At 40.4% G+C, this 15,162-nt stretch overlaps 1 long non-coding RNA gene across 1 annotated transcript; it reads right to left on the bottom strand.

Moving 5' to 3' along the window:
• Positions 1–1,027: 1,027 nt before the first annotated feature.
• Positions 1,028–1,441, bottom strand: LOC114776346 (uncharacterized). Its single transcript, XR_003745436.1, has 3 exons — positions 1,393–1,441; positions 1,242–1,302; positions 1,028–1,160 (listed from the first exon to the last, which is right to left on the bottom strand). It is a non-coding gene; the product is annotated as an uncharacterized LOC114776346 (long non-coding RNA).
• Positions 1,442–15,162: the final 13,721 nt, after the last annotated feature.

Below are 15,162 nucleotides of genomic sequence, written 5' to 3'. Positions count from 1 at the left end.
TTAATGAAATTTTGCTGTGCCCTCTGAAAGTAACCTAATATTCAAATTACCTTCAGGATTTCCCAATGTGGTTGGATGCATTGATGCACGCATATCTTTCCTATCTTTTGCACCAAGTGAAAATGAGGCATACTATGTTAACAGAAAGTCAATCCACAGTATTAATGTGGAGGTACACTGAGTTACATGCAGTTTAGAATGGTGAAATACCATATAGCAATACTATATCTCATATCTTATTCTTTCCACTGTGAAGATCATATGTGATGCTGCACATATTATCACCAATATTGAGGCCAAGTGGATCGGCTCTGTTAATGACTCACGAATATATATTGTGAGTCTACCCTAAGCAGTGGTAAGTAAATGTATGCATTACACACTTGGGCACTTCAATGCAGCACTAAACCAATGTAAACTTTTTTTACAGCTGCTTTTAAAGCAGTTGACTGCTTTCTACTGGGGGATAGGGGCAACCCATGCCAGCCTACACTGGTAACCCCTTACCCAGAGCCTGAACAAGCACCACAGCATTGATTCAGTGTGGCACATAGTAAAACTAGAGGCAGTGCCAGTGCCTACGTCACCTCAGGGTCACCCCTGAGAGGGCCTACGGCATCAATGTTGGCATGTGTAGTCTCCATAATATTGCCATTTTAAAGGGGAACAACAGCCTGCCCTACACATACATGACCCAGGGGAAGACCCCATCCACACTGCAGATTTCCAGGATAGAAGCATGGTCCAAGACCGTATAAGCAACTATTCATTCTCTGATTAATTCAGCCACCACCACAAAAAAGAAAATTAAAGAAAAAATAGGTCACAACAATTTATTTGGTCTTTATTCCCTACAAATTAAAAAGCAACTGTTAAAATTGTATATTCTTTCCAAACTTTTATATAATCCACTAATCACAATACACACCTTAACTGTAGCTTGTGTTTCTGAATCTCGATTTAGGACCTGTCGATTGTTTTTTTCTATTGTTTAAGCAGATGCATTCTATATAACTTCTTTACTGGTAACTGAAAATACAGTAGATTAGGGTTACATTATGTTGTACATGACTTCCATTTAATTAAACTCTGGCGTTTACGGTACATCACTGAACTGTGCTCTCTGGATCAGCAGAAATGGTGTCCTCATCCCCTACATCCTGAGAAGATGAGCAGTTTGGTTTAGCACACTTTATAATATTATGTTCCCAACTCAATACACCAGAAATTAGGACACTTACAACTGCCTGGGTTTCTGTTAAGACAGGAGGATCCGCAAAAGGCAGACATTGCCATCAGAATCTTTTGAGACCAATCCAAAAATGAAAGAAAATAAGTACATTTTATATATGTGTGTGTGTGTATGGGTGTGGGTGTGTGCAGCCCTCTTACATTTGTGTCCTGGGGAGTGACTGGCTCTGATGAACACCCTACAGGAATTCCCTCATTGAATGTATGCTTACATTGAATGTATGCTTACATTTAACATTTTTGCATTTTATATTAGACAAATGGTTACTATTATCTCTCAAAACATCTCCGTCAAAAAATATTTTGCTGCACTATCTTTTGTGCACTGTGTGCTGTGTATCACAATGACAATCACTTCACTTTCACTTCACTTAAAATCAGCCTCTGCAGTGCCCTGCACCTCCACACAGCCTATTAAGAACTTGCTGGGGCTCACATCCTGGTCAATTCTTCAGGTAAACTGCGATTGTCAGCCTGTTAGCCCATGTGTTTCATCAAATCTCTTTTGAGATTTGGGGTCCTCAGTCCTTCTCTCATGATAGCGAAATATAGCAGAATACTAGAAGACCTAGTTGACATCAACAGTGATTTTGCAATGATTTAGAAATCGCACAAAAATCTCTTATTCAGCAAGTACAGCCTGATTATTCCATGTTAAAAAACGTCAAACAGGAACCAGAAGATGGCAGTAAAAGGCAGTGCTTGAAGTGGGAAAGCAGTATGACCATTCTTCATTTTTAAGAATTTTAAATTTTAAATGGAAAATTGTATCTTCACCACAATGAAGTTATGCACTTTTAAAATATGGGGGAAAAGCCTCAAGTCAGAGACCTCAGAGTTCTCTCCTGGCCTTCTGTCTGTACATGACAATTTAGTTTTCTATGTATTTAAAGCTTGCTAAGGATGCGCCAGAAGATGTTTGTAATTTTTTTACATTTATTACATGCAGAGTGCAAACATGACACCAGGCAGGAGCCTGGACCTCAAAAATGAATGGGGCCACCAAGCACAATTTATAACGCCCCATTCTTATTTGTGTTTCTCTGCGGCTGCTGCAGCAGCACGCAGTCTGCGGGGACCCTGCATGCCACCTGTTGACGTGGCAGAACCATGATACTAAAATTGGGATATGCATAAATGATTTCCAGACTGGTTAGTTTTCCAAATCTATATGCTTGCCGAACATGAATGCCATGTTTTACAATTAACTTATAAAAACTCCCTATGTTCTGTCTTTGGTGCTTTTGGTATATTTAATCTTTTGTCTAATAACTATGCCATGGCGTGTGAAGGAGGTGCAAACGCTTGACAAAGAAAATTGTGATTTAAGTGCGAATAAACTGAAAACAAAGAAACGGCATGATGGCCGGAAAAGCAAACAAACACTGAAACAGAAAAGCAGCATGGACAGTGAGACATCAAAAATGATGGACAAAAGTGTGAAGGAGAAAACCAACATATAAAGAGTAGCAAGTTGGGGAGATTAAAACCTGGCTAGTCCAAGGCTGCTTTAGCAACCCTTGGATCCCAAAAGTGATCCCTTTCTTTGCTTTATTCAAAATTCATGAAAAAAGCAGGAATTCTCCACACACATACTTTTGCTCTCATCTCTTGCACAACCTTCAGGAGTACAGGAATGGCTTCAAATCCTGTAAACAAGATCTTTGTGTACGAGAATCTTAACTTTACAGGCCTAAGCCGGTCTATCGGGGTGAATACATCTTCTATGAGGAGGGTGAATATCCAACAGTGGAGTGGCATGATGCCATTTCTTCAATGGAAAAAGTGAAAGAGGATCTGACAAATCCTCAGATAATGTTGTATGAACATCCACACTATGGGGGTAAGAGTATTACCAACTGCGAGACCAACTTATGTTTTGGCAGTTTCAATGATATGATTTCTTCCTGCCGAGTGGACAGAGGAGCATGTGTCCTCTATGAGCATTTAAACAGAGGTGGAGGTTCAATTGTGGCCAGAGTTGGACAACTACGTCCCAAGTGTCTTGGGTTCGTCCCATTAAACCTGGGAGACCAAAGATAAGAGCAGAGCTCCTCTGGGACAAAAAGGAGGAAAACACCAAATCAGTCGTCATTGACTCCATCTGTTGTTTGAATTGTGGAAAACGTGAGCAGACCTTCTCCTCTAAGCTCAGTTGGGAGTATGAAGGTTCTGTTACTGAGAGCTTCAACTTCAGCAATGCAACACAGGTCAGTGTAGGAATGTCATTTGGGTTTGATATTGGTTTAGTGAAGTAAGAAGTCAATGTGTCTGTGAGTAACACTTTCACCATGGAGAAGGGGAGCAGCAACACCAAGACGGAAAAGAAGGGTGTGAAGATCTCCCTACCAGCCACCATTCATCCACACACCAAGCTCACTGTGAATGTTGTGAGAAAAGAGGTGGATGTGAAGGTTCCAGTCAAGATAACGATCAAGTCAGGCTACAGCTATTCGACTGAATACGGGGAATACAGGTGCCAGGCTGGTAACTCGATCTTGGCTGAATACCAAGAAGAGGACATTTAAGATGGCAGGAGGAGTCAAGAAAATAAAGCATTATAACTATATCATATACACTGCAAACTTAATACTAGTTAAACATAAAATACTTCTTATTTTTTTACTTTGTAATCTTATAATGTCATAACCTATGAATCATTTATTGATTTTATTTATTTATTTTTTGTGTTCAATTTCAATGTATTTACTGTCTTATTATTTTTTCCCAATGAAAATGATATTACCCTGTTTTGTAACCCTCGGTGCAACTTCTCAAAAATATTCATACACTCAACATTGGCTCATTTTGAAAGTATTCTGCTTCAAGGGCCACAGCAAAAATGGGTATGGCAAGTCAGGATACAACATGCAGATTTTTTTTTTTTATATTTGCTTGTAAAAAGATGACCCAACTTACAGTGAGGGGTTTTACCATTATGAAGCCACAGAGAATAAGCACAGCATATTTATTCAATGTCTGTGTCAAAAACCTGCAAACACAGCACATGGTGCACACAACTAAATGAGCCCTCTGCATTTAACCATCACCCTTTGTGAGCAGTGGGCAGGCATGAAAGGCGCCCGGGAAAAAGTGTGTCATTAGACATTCTAAAGAAAAACTGCATGTACCAAGAAACTGATCAAACTGAGCAGAGATCCAACTTGGTGAAGGTTGCACCCGAGAGTGCGTTGAGGGTGGTGTGAGTGTTAAGGGGGTCTGTTTCTTGATTGCTATCTTGTTGATGCTGTGGTAGTCAGTGCAGGGCCTTAACTCAACATCCTTCTTAAAACCAAAAAAAGAACCCTGCCGCGGCCGGTAAAGAGCCTCAGCCACAAATTGCTATATGGTCTTATTCTTGGATTTTAAGAGGGTGGAAGATGTGGTGGAAAGGGTGCTGCCTTAAATGGACAGAAGATGGCAGCCAGAACATGCGGAGTTACGGAGCAGTGCAAGGAGGCTGGTGAAATCACCATTGTTTTATTCTGCGAGCTTGAGACAGCGTTTCTTGTAACACCAACGGATTTTACTACTTGCGTGAAAAACACATAAGGAAAAGGCAAGACACAAACACGGGTAAGATGTCTGGACCGATCAACAAAACCTAATCACCATCAAAGCTTCCAAGCAAATCAATCCCTGTCAGGCGAGGTAGGCCATTTTCTTCGAACAATTCAACTTCCAACTATCTTACCGTCCCGCACTGTCCCGACAGCACGCTGCAGATTCCTTATCCTCCGACCCCGAACCCATTCTCCCACCTCATTGCATGTTAGGTCCTCTCCGGTGGTCCCTGGAGACTAAGGTCCGGGCTGTCCAGACGTCCGACCCTGGCCTGGCCATTATATAGATGTACCTATTGTAATTTGCATAAAGCTGGTGTGAATTATTCCATATGTTAAATGTATTAAATTAAACATTTGACTTTGTTGCATCAGGTTTTAATTAACATTAACATTTATTTTCTGGTACTTAGGTATATATGGAGGGCTGCATCAAGAGGGGCATAAATTCTTTATGCAGAGAACCTCCCTTGTTGATCTACTGTGGCAACTCCTAACAGGGAAAGTGGAAGGGAGACAACAAATCCAAAAAAATTCCAATGCCTATGAGTATCATAAGATCAGCATCATGCATTTTGACTGTAGATAGGCATTCAGTTAAGTTTCACTGTACACATGACAATAAAACAGGAATTCGAATTTGGAGAAATGTTAACAGGACAAGCACAAACTTCTGAAAGAAAACCATATAACCCTGTCTTACAAGCCTCTTTGCACATTATAAGACATACTGATGCACTCAACATTAGCTCATTTTGAAATTATTTTGCTCCAAGTGCAAATATGCTGCATAACAAATCATGATACAACATGCAGGATATTTTTATTCTTGTAAAAGCATGGTGCACTGAGCATGCATGATTGACTTACAGTGAGTGGTTCTAGCTCTGCACAAGCACAAAGAATGATTACAGCACATTATTATTATTATTTAATGTTTCTGTGTCAAAAGTCTGTGGAAACTCAGTATGTTATAACCTTATTCCAAAATTGATTATTATTATTTTTTTCTCTTTTCCACTGAGGGCATTCTAACATTTCTGCAGGATCTGCTGGAGCAAGGTCACTCATTTTCAACTATAAAGGTTTATATGGCAGCTATTTTAGTTTGTCATGTTGGTATTGATGGTTGATGGTTAAGGTCATTTCGTACAAAACTGCATTGCTGCTGGCGTGGACATCAGCCATGCGAGTGGGTGACCTCACCTGAGGTGTATGCACTTTGCACCTGGTGATACTAAGGCCTCGTTTACACTGTCAGTTAAACGTGACCCAATCCCGATTTTTTGCGACAGATCGGATCTGTTCCATGATGGTGTAAAGTGTAAACACGTGCATTTGGATATTTTGAGATCGATTTCAGGCCTCGTTCATATGTGGAAATAAATCAGATATAAATCAGATGTGCCAATGCGACTGTAAATAGGCAGATCGGATTTTCGTAGACATTGCATTCTGTACGTCATTAAAACTGTGACAATTTAGTACTTCATTTTGGTTTAATGATGTCAAACAACAACAAACAGAAGAAACATGGAGGAGGAAAGTGCAGAGCAGTGGTCGATGGCTGAAGTTACATGCCTTCTTAGCCTGTAGGGAGAATAGTCAGTTCAAGCTAAAATTAAAGGCTCCTACAGAAACAAATCTTTTTTTGAGGATATTTCGGCTGCAAAGGAAGCCCGGCGAAATGTTGTGTCGTTGTAAGAGAGAAATGAAAACGTTGACACAGCAAATCGTAAGTTGGCTTGCTCATTCTAAAATTTCGGACCCACTGCTCCTCGCTAAAGCCCGCCACAATATTCTCCCACCAATCCTGAGATCTCTCACGCACCAAGACATTCCTCTGTATGGTCGAGGCCATAATAACTGAAGCATATGCGCAATAATTGCCCTTTTCCTTCTTCTCCGCCTCAAAGTCATCGTATTATTTGGCAAACTTTGCATATATCGCAGAGCTAGTATTAAGCATATTTTCACATTCGTCCATCTTGGCTACTGTGTGGCAAGTGTAAACAAGTGAATTGGATATGGGTCACAATTAACAAAAACGTGTAAAAAGAAGGTAAAAAAAATCAGACATCGGCAACAAGTAATAATTGAGCATCAAGATCTGCAGTGTAAACAAGGACTAAAATTACAAATCTGGCCTGTGTGCCTGAAGATATGCCAAAGTCTTTCAGTTCTTTGCCATTCGAGCTGCCCTCCCTTCCTCGACCACCTTTTGTGACGGACATGGAGAGGTGCCTTCATCTGCTCTGCCCATTTTGAACATTGCAGGCGTATGTGCTCCGTACTCAGGCTTTCCGGTCATGTAAGCAGCTGTTTGCGAAGCCAGGGGAGAGGCCAGCCTCTGTCAAGATTCAAGATTGGTCTATTGTCAGTACAACTGTCGGGCCTCTGTGTCTGTCACATGAGATTGTGGAGGCCAGCTTCTTGGCTTTTAGTTGCAAGGGAATGGTCCCACCAGATGGGGTTAGGGAATACTCTACCACCTCCATATAATGCTGTACATTAAATCAAAGAAGTTAATTACCAGGAACAGGACAGACATGGACAAAAAGTTAATTAAAAATAAAGAATAAAAAGAAAACAGAGTAAAAGAGAAAACATGCAGCTATTTGAATTAAATTCAATAATTGTATTAAACATTTAAGGCAACATAGTAAAAGAGTTAAGAAAGGACTGCCTAAGAAAGCAAATAAAACACTGCATAAGAACACTGTATATGAACCACCTCACACTGGGTTAAAAGCCAGGATGTGAGTTTTTTAAACAAGATTTAAACAGTGATTGACGGCGGCTGTCTGACACTGATTGGTAGGTCTTTTAATAATTGTGAGGCAAAAGCTGCCATTAAATTGATAAGCACAAGTAATGTAGAGTTCCCAGAATCATTTGTTAAGAGAATGTCATTAAAAACTTTTAACAGAGCTGATTCTGTACTGTGATGTGATTTAAACCCATTTCTGGTAGGTAGTAGCCTAGTGGGTAACACACTCGCCTGTGAACCAGAAGACCCGGGTTCAAATCCCACTTACTACCATTGTGTCCCTGAGCAAGACACTTAACCTTAACCTCCAGGGAGACTGTCCCTGTAAATACTGATTGTAAGTCGCTCTGGATAAGGGCGTCTGGTAAATGTCCAAATGTCCAAATGTTCTGTTCAAAAAGGGCTGTAGCTGGACATGAACAACCCACTATGCCACCACTGGCTCATTGGTACAGAAACCGACTGAATTGACTGAAATTTGGTCCAAGTAGGTAAATATTATGCATCATGAATATGTATCATGACAATATGAACAGAGACAAGGAGGGACACATGGGCCAGACTAATGTGCAACAAAAGTTTTATTTACAGTGCGGGATGTGATGTATGCAATCAATCCAAATAGTGCTTTTTACACACCACCATTAAACCCTCAACCACTCACGAACTATATACAACACCGGCACAGAGCCAGACACTCTAACAAAGGGGAATCCACGCACATACTGTAAAAAAGCACACATGAAGACCATGTGGTGTTGGAGAAGAGAATAGAGTGTGTAGAAAAAACTCTTTCTCCCTCCACACAAAGCACTGTATTCAACCACTCCAATTTGATGTTACCTGGCAGAAAGAGGCATGGCACAACAGAGGTTAAAAATGAACAGTTTCTAATTTATTAACACCGGTAAATAATTATTGTAGTTACATGTGAATATTGAATGTAAAAAGGTACCAAGGTTATAGAGAAAGTAAACATGAGAAGAAAGAGTAAAGAGGGAGAAGAGAAAGAGAAGGGAAGATAAAACTTCCCAGAAGCCTTCCGAAACTCCCCTGAGCAAGATAGCTCCGAGTCCCCATTTTCCACATGTGTGCAGACTTTTATACCCCTGGCCTACAGGAAGTTGTCACTGGCCTACAGGAAGTTGTCACTGGCCTACAGGAAGTTGTCACTGACCAATCAGAACCTGTTGTTTCTGATGTTCTGGTGCCTCCCATTTGGTGAAGACAAAGAGTGAAGACGGCTGATACTTCGCACGTTGACGTCGGACAAAAGGCATGTAAAAACCGGGGTGTCGAATCTTCACCCACAACCGTCGACACAGGAATGTTACACCTCCCCCTGCAGACATCTGTTATGCAAGACAAAGCAGGCTCCCGCGATGTCCATTCTTACAGACGGCCGGTTGATCCCCTGGGGCACTCGAGTATTCAGGGTCCATGGGGATCACAATTGGGTCATGATTGTGTATCTGCTTGCTTCCTGGTCAGTCGGGAATTCAAATGTAGCCGGTAGTTGTGGTTCTGTGTCCTTTGTGATCCTCAGGCGTCTGAGGTCACCCTTGTAGGGAAACCTGCCTTCTTGACATAGATCAAACACAGCAGCATACATAGAATATTCAACTTGATCCAGGGCTTTTCACACTTGGTTGGGTTCTTTGTCTGGAGTGTGATGAATTTAAAAGGTTGTAGGTTTGCATACAGATTGTGCATGTAGAAAAACAGTGTTCATCGTACATTAAAACCAAACCAGAAAAACAAATGACAACAATGATCAGATACTGTAATGCAAAAAACATGTAAATATAGTGGGAGGCTTAAAATGATATCAGGGAATTCATAACTCCGCAGATTTGCACTGGCTTATCAAGTCTAATCAACAACAGTGGCCGGAAAAATAAATACAAATAAATAAAAAAGTCCCGCTTGTTGCCATGTGATTGGAGAATTACACCTTTATTAGGGAATTCATAACTCTGCGAATTTGCATCGGCTTAACGAAGTTCAATCAACAACAGTGGCCGGAAAAATAAACACAAATAAAATCCCGCTTGTTGCCATGTGATTAGAGAATTACACCTTTATCACTAAAAGCTATTATTTGAGATTATGGCATTGTTGAGGTGTTCAGAGAGAGAAACAGTTTCACATAAATTTAAATTCTGATCCTAAACATGTTGATCATACTGAACATGAATTTAAAATAAAAACAATTAAGTTTAACAGTGCAATTTCCAATCCCTGATCAGTTATTATCAAATTGTTCACCGTGGGACATGGTTTATGATGTTCAATGTAATACCAGTAATCTAAAATGCCACAAATCCTGGTTATTACTGGTTACAGTTTGGTTTGTGGGTTCATCTATTGTGCCAGCCATATCTACATGCCACATTGTAAGTGATACAGTAATTAGTCTATGTTCATTTTATACCTTGTCGGAGTGGATCTGGATTTAGAAATGCCTCGGTTTCTACGGTCCCGGGCTTTTAGGATATGTAGATCCTTTTATTTAAATTAAATCACATAGATTCTATTCCTCCCTATGCAGTAAAATTCAGATAAAAGAGACTTACGGTCACAGATCCACATCCGAGCATAGGTATCACGTCGGGATCACCATTTGTAAAAAACCACACATGAAGACCATGTGGTGTTGGAGAAGAGAATAGAGTGTGTAGAAAAAACTCTTTCTCCCTCCACACAAAGCACTGTATTCAACCACTCCAATTTGATGTTACCTGGCAGAAAGAGGCATGGCACAACAGAGGTTAAAAATGAACAGTTTCTAATTTATTAACACTGGTAAATAATTATTGTAGTCACATGTGAATATTGAATGTAAAAAGGTACCAAGGTTACAGAGAAAGTAAACATGAGAAGAAAGAGTAAAGAGGGAGAAGAGAAAGAGAAGGGAAGCCCCGACACAGTGTGCAGACTTTTACACCCCTGGCCTACAGGAAGTTGTCACTGGCCTACCGGAAGTTGTCACTGGCCTACAGGAAGTTGTCACTGACCAATCAGAACCTGTTGTTTCTGATGTTCTGGTGCCTCCCATTTGGTGAAGACAAAGAGGGTGGGCGGTCCTGACGGCTGATACTTCGCACGTTGACGTCGGACAAAAGGCATGTAAAAACCGGGGTGTCGAATCTTCACCCACAACCGTCGACACAGGAATGTTACACCTCCCCCTGCAGACATCTGTTATGCAAGACAAAGCAGGCTCCCGCGATGTCCATTCTTACAATACCAATACACACACTGGCAGAGGTGGGTACACGTAGAAGGAAGAGCCAACATTAAAGTAAAGAACAAAGCACAATGAACAAACAACAATTCCAATCTCTCCCCTCTGAGCAGTACGCTACCGTCTTCTTGTTTCAGGCCTCCTCTTATCTGGCCTCCTGGCATCTGAAGACTAGCCACCAGCCAATGGGAAGAGCACTCCTGCCCCTTCCGGGCTTAAAAAAAAAAGAAAGCACACACACACACACACACACACACAAAAACAACAGAAAGACAATCAGACACAAAAAAACCAGGGAAGTAACAGGGGTGTGAGTAGAACACTGAAAGATTATGGTTGATGCCGTTTAACAAATCTTCAGATATTCAATATGTTTCTCTTTTTTATTTTCTTTAGGTATGTATACCCACAATGCATTACAGCAAGAACCTAGAACTCATATTGCACAACACACCAATGACACCCCACTATGAGTATGTAAAATTTTCTCCCCGCTCAGCAGGAACAACACAATATAAATAGGACACTGGTGTGGACTACCCAAAACACCAGCATAGCCATTTGGATTATTCTGGTACGTGACAGGCTATGCCTAGGCAGTGGTCAGATTGCAGAGACTAGAGGTCACTCATGAATGCATAGCAGTAGTCCATCGATGAAATCAACACTGTGGAAGAAATATTCTGGGAAATAAGATCTTATGGAGGCTTTAGTTAATGGTTGACTACTTTGGTGCAAACATGCTTATGAGATGATTGGTTCTTTCTCATAAAAAAGAAATCCATTCATCATACTAAGTGCTCACAAAGAGAATGTGTTTTTTTAATGTAACTCAGTGTTTATATTTGCTTTTTATAAACCAGTGTAAATGTATAAATTCTGAACAAAGTTCAGAACCTAACAATGAACAAACTGATAACCTAAATCTAACACAGATAAGAGCTGTTCAGCTTTTGAAATCCATTGCAAGTTGTAACCGTACCTACCACCACATTTGCAGGCCTACAGCTTCTCTTTCAGTCAACACTTGTGATACCACCATAACAGAATACTTTCAAGGTGCAAATGCAGTTGATAGAGCATTATGAAAATAATTGATTAATTTATTATATGTAATATATATTTTGATTGAAAAGAAATTAGTTATATATCAGCTGTCTCACATATCTAAGGAAATCATTTTTATCTTATATTTTTCTTTTCTAATGTAAAGAAATACACACAAGCCCTGTATTTTAAATAGTGGTGGGCCGTTATTCGCGTTAATGTGCTGCGTTAACGTGAGACTCTTATCGGGCGGAAAAAAAAATATCGGTCGTTAATCTATTCACAAAGTTGGGTTGGGAGCTGGATCTATACTACGCAAGCTATTGTGCCGGAGTTAAATGGTTACACTAGATTTATAAGTATATTTCTTCTTTCTTGTGTCTTTTAGTTTCTTATTTCCTAAAGACTTTTATTTTGTTTCTGAGACCCGGTTTAGTTCTCTTGGACACATGGTGTGAGTTGTGAGGTGCGTGGGGTTTGTGTGCCAAAAGTAATTTCTTTCATTTAAATTTATGTACATATTAGGAATATTTAGCATTTTATGTTCTTTTAATACTGTATATTGTAGAGAGAGGTGCAGAAAGACGCGATGTTCTGACGCAACCTTGCTTTTTGTACAGGAATGCAGTATTGTAAATTGTGAATGCTATATGTTAATGTTCAGTTCTCTTGGACACATGGCGTGAGTTGTGAGAGAGAGAGGTGCAGAAAGACGTGATGTATGACGCGATGTTCTGACGAGACCTTGCTTTTTGTACAGAATACACTTTGCACAGACAATCTCTTGGGTGTCAGCTCATCATTTGTGGTTCAAGAAACAAAATCAAAGAGTTACACAACGCAGAAGAAGAACCGCTACACTATGATTATTTTCACCTTGATATTTTATCACGGATGTATACCTAGCCGAATTGCACTGTAGGGGGCGAGAACGAGTCTTTGAACTGTGAAATTATCACATCAAACGTGACGTGGTAACATGGATGCAGCTATTTAACTGAATAAACAGTTGGTAAACACAAGTACATCTTATTGAACATAATTTATTTTCATCACCAATTAGAACAGCTTTCTCAAGCAGTTTGTGATGCACTTTGGAAACAGGAGATGAGCCCCTGGTCTAATGCGCCACCCGGCTTGAGAAACCTGTTCTCAAAGACTTACTTTTAGTCATTATTTGGGTAGTGCACATATTCTGAATGCCTTCGGCAGAATTCAAATGAGCCATTTTAATATATATTAATCTAGATTTGTCAGAATTGACTGCATCTGTGCTCAACACCGGTGGCCAATCCTGACGGTGCATAAAACCCCTAGATTTCCGCCCCTTCGAAAGGGACGACATTTTCGTGGACTCTACATGAACTAGACTTTATGTGTTATGTTGTGAGTTCTGGCAATCACCACACGCCTGCGGGTTTGTTTAAGTTTATTCCCCTTTATTTCCCGTTTTGGCCACCGCGGCATTCTTTATTTGTGTTTATTGTTTGTTTAATAATAAAAACCCTTCTCAGCATATCAAACCTCTGCGCTTCCTTCCCCCGTAAATCCGTAGTCGTGACAAGATTACTCTAGATTAATTACAAGATTACAGTGAGATTAATATAGATTAAGAAAATTAATCTATGACCACCTCTAATTTTAAAACACTCGTCTGATATTACTGGCATGAAAGAGGTATGGCACAATAGAGGTTACAAGAATGAATAGTTTCTAGTTTATTAACACCAGTAGATTACTATTGCAGTTACATCTAAATTTTATATGTAAAAATGGTACCAATGTTACAGAGAAACCCAACATAAAGGAGAAAGGGATAGAGGAAGAGAGTAAAAAGCCAAAAACCAAGCTGCAGAGAGGCATAGCGAAAGCAAGACTCAGAAACCCTGGGGAGAACCTCCCAGCTCCTGATGGAGCAGGAAGTGAAGAGCAACCTCAGTCCACAAGAGAAAACTCTTTTATACATTTGACTTCCAAAAAGTTCCCACAGACCAATCAGGATTTGACCTTGTCTTCCTCATCATGACACCCCAAGCCATTTGCTGGCTTTTGACACCTCTTGTTTGGGGATGTCACAGCTTGACAAAGATTCACTGTGTGAATGCAATGGCGCATGGAAAGTGGTGAAAAGTAGAGATGATGGACCATATGAGGTGCAGGCAGTGTTAGGCTGGATCATGAACGGCTGTTTGTTGAGCCATAGACGTTCTCGCCCGAAAATTCACCCGAGTGCTCCCACCGTGAAGAATAAGGTGGTAAATGCATGCATGTACATATCACCCATTGGCCTTTGAATTTCTAAAAGCATGTTGACAGTCATGTTGACCTTCCCCAAAAATCTACGCAACTCCTGTCTAGTGGTGTACGAACTTGACCATGCCCCACCTGATTCCCCAGATAGATAACTGTAGCTTTTCCAAATTCACATTTTGCCAGGTTTAGAGTGAGACGCGTTGACTCGTGTACACGTGTACCGTGTTAAAACTGTACACAGCATCTCCACATGTTCAGACCATTGGATAAAGCTTTGTTCATTAACCGTTGAGGCACGTTCCTTAATCAAAATGGCATTACAATATACTGCAAAAAAAGTTATGGGAGGTTATGAGGACAGAAATGTCTGCAGCTCTTGGAGTTAGTAACTCCTGCCACTACTACAGGCTCTTATGGTTGAAGTCGAGGTGTAACTGGTGAGCATTGTAGAGACCAACAGTTTACTAATGTGTGACGTGCTGGCGATAGCAGCTACATACTGTTTCAAACATGCAGGATGGTGCAGCAGTCTGTAGTGGTATTCTTAACCTGGGAATATTGATGAAAAAACTCTGGCATAATAGGGGTATTGCCAACAAGAGTAGGTGCATTACCAACAATGATGATTGATATGAAGGAAATATGAATAGTGTCACAGTTGCAGATGTTAAAGTACAGCGCAGATTTTTTAAAGCGTGGAATTACAGAGACAGAGACCAGATCTGCACCTGCACCTGATTCAGAGCCCAAATAGCATTCATTCTTTCTGTCTTGGCTTTAAGAGAGCAGAAGTACTTCCCTGACCTCAAAAAAGAAAAGAGTCCATTGTCAGGGTGACAGGATGACAAATTAACTTTTTATTTTTTCTGGCAGGTGCAAAACCTGCAAGAATCAGTGGGATGGATGGTAGAATAACAACAACATTTATTTCTTATATAGCCCCAATACACATACAGTATGTCTCAATGGGTTTTGACAGGCCCTACTTTATAGGTCAAAAGTAGGATTTTGTAGTCAATTCTAAATTTGAT

Source organism: Denticeps clupeoides, unplaced genomic scaffold (genome assembly GCF_900700375.1).
Source record: "Denticeps clupeoides unplaced genomic scaffold, fDenClu1.1, whole genome shotgun sequence".
NCBI classification, from domain to species: domain Eukaryota; kingdom Metazoa; phylum Chordata; class Actinopteri; order Clupeiformes; family Denticipitidae; genus Denticeps; species Denticeps clupeoides.
The sequence above is the reverse complement of the archived record's forward strand: the minus strand, read 5'-3'. Positions and strand labels throughout refer to the sequence as shown.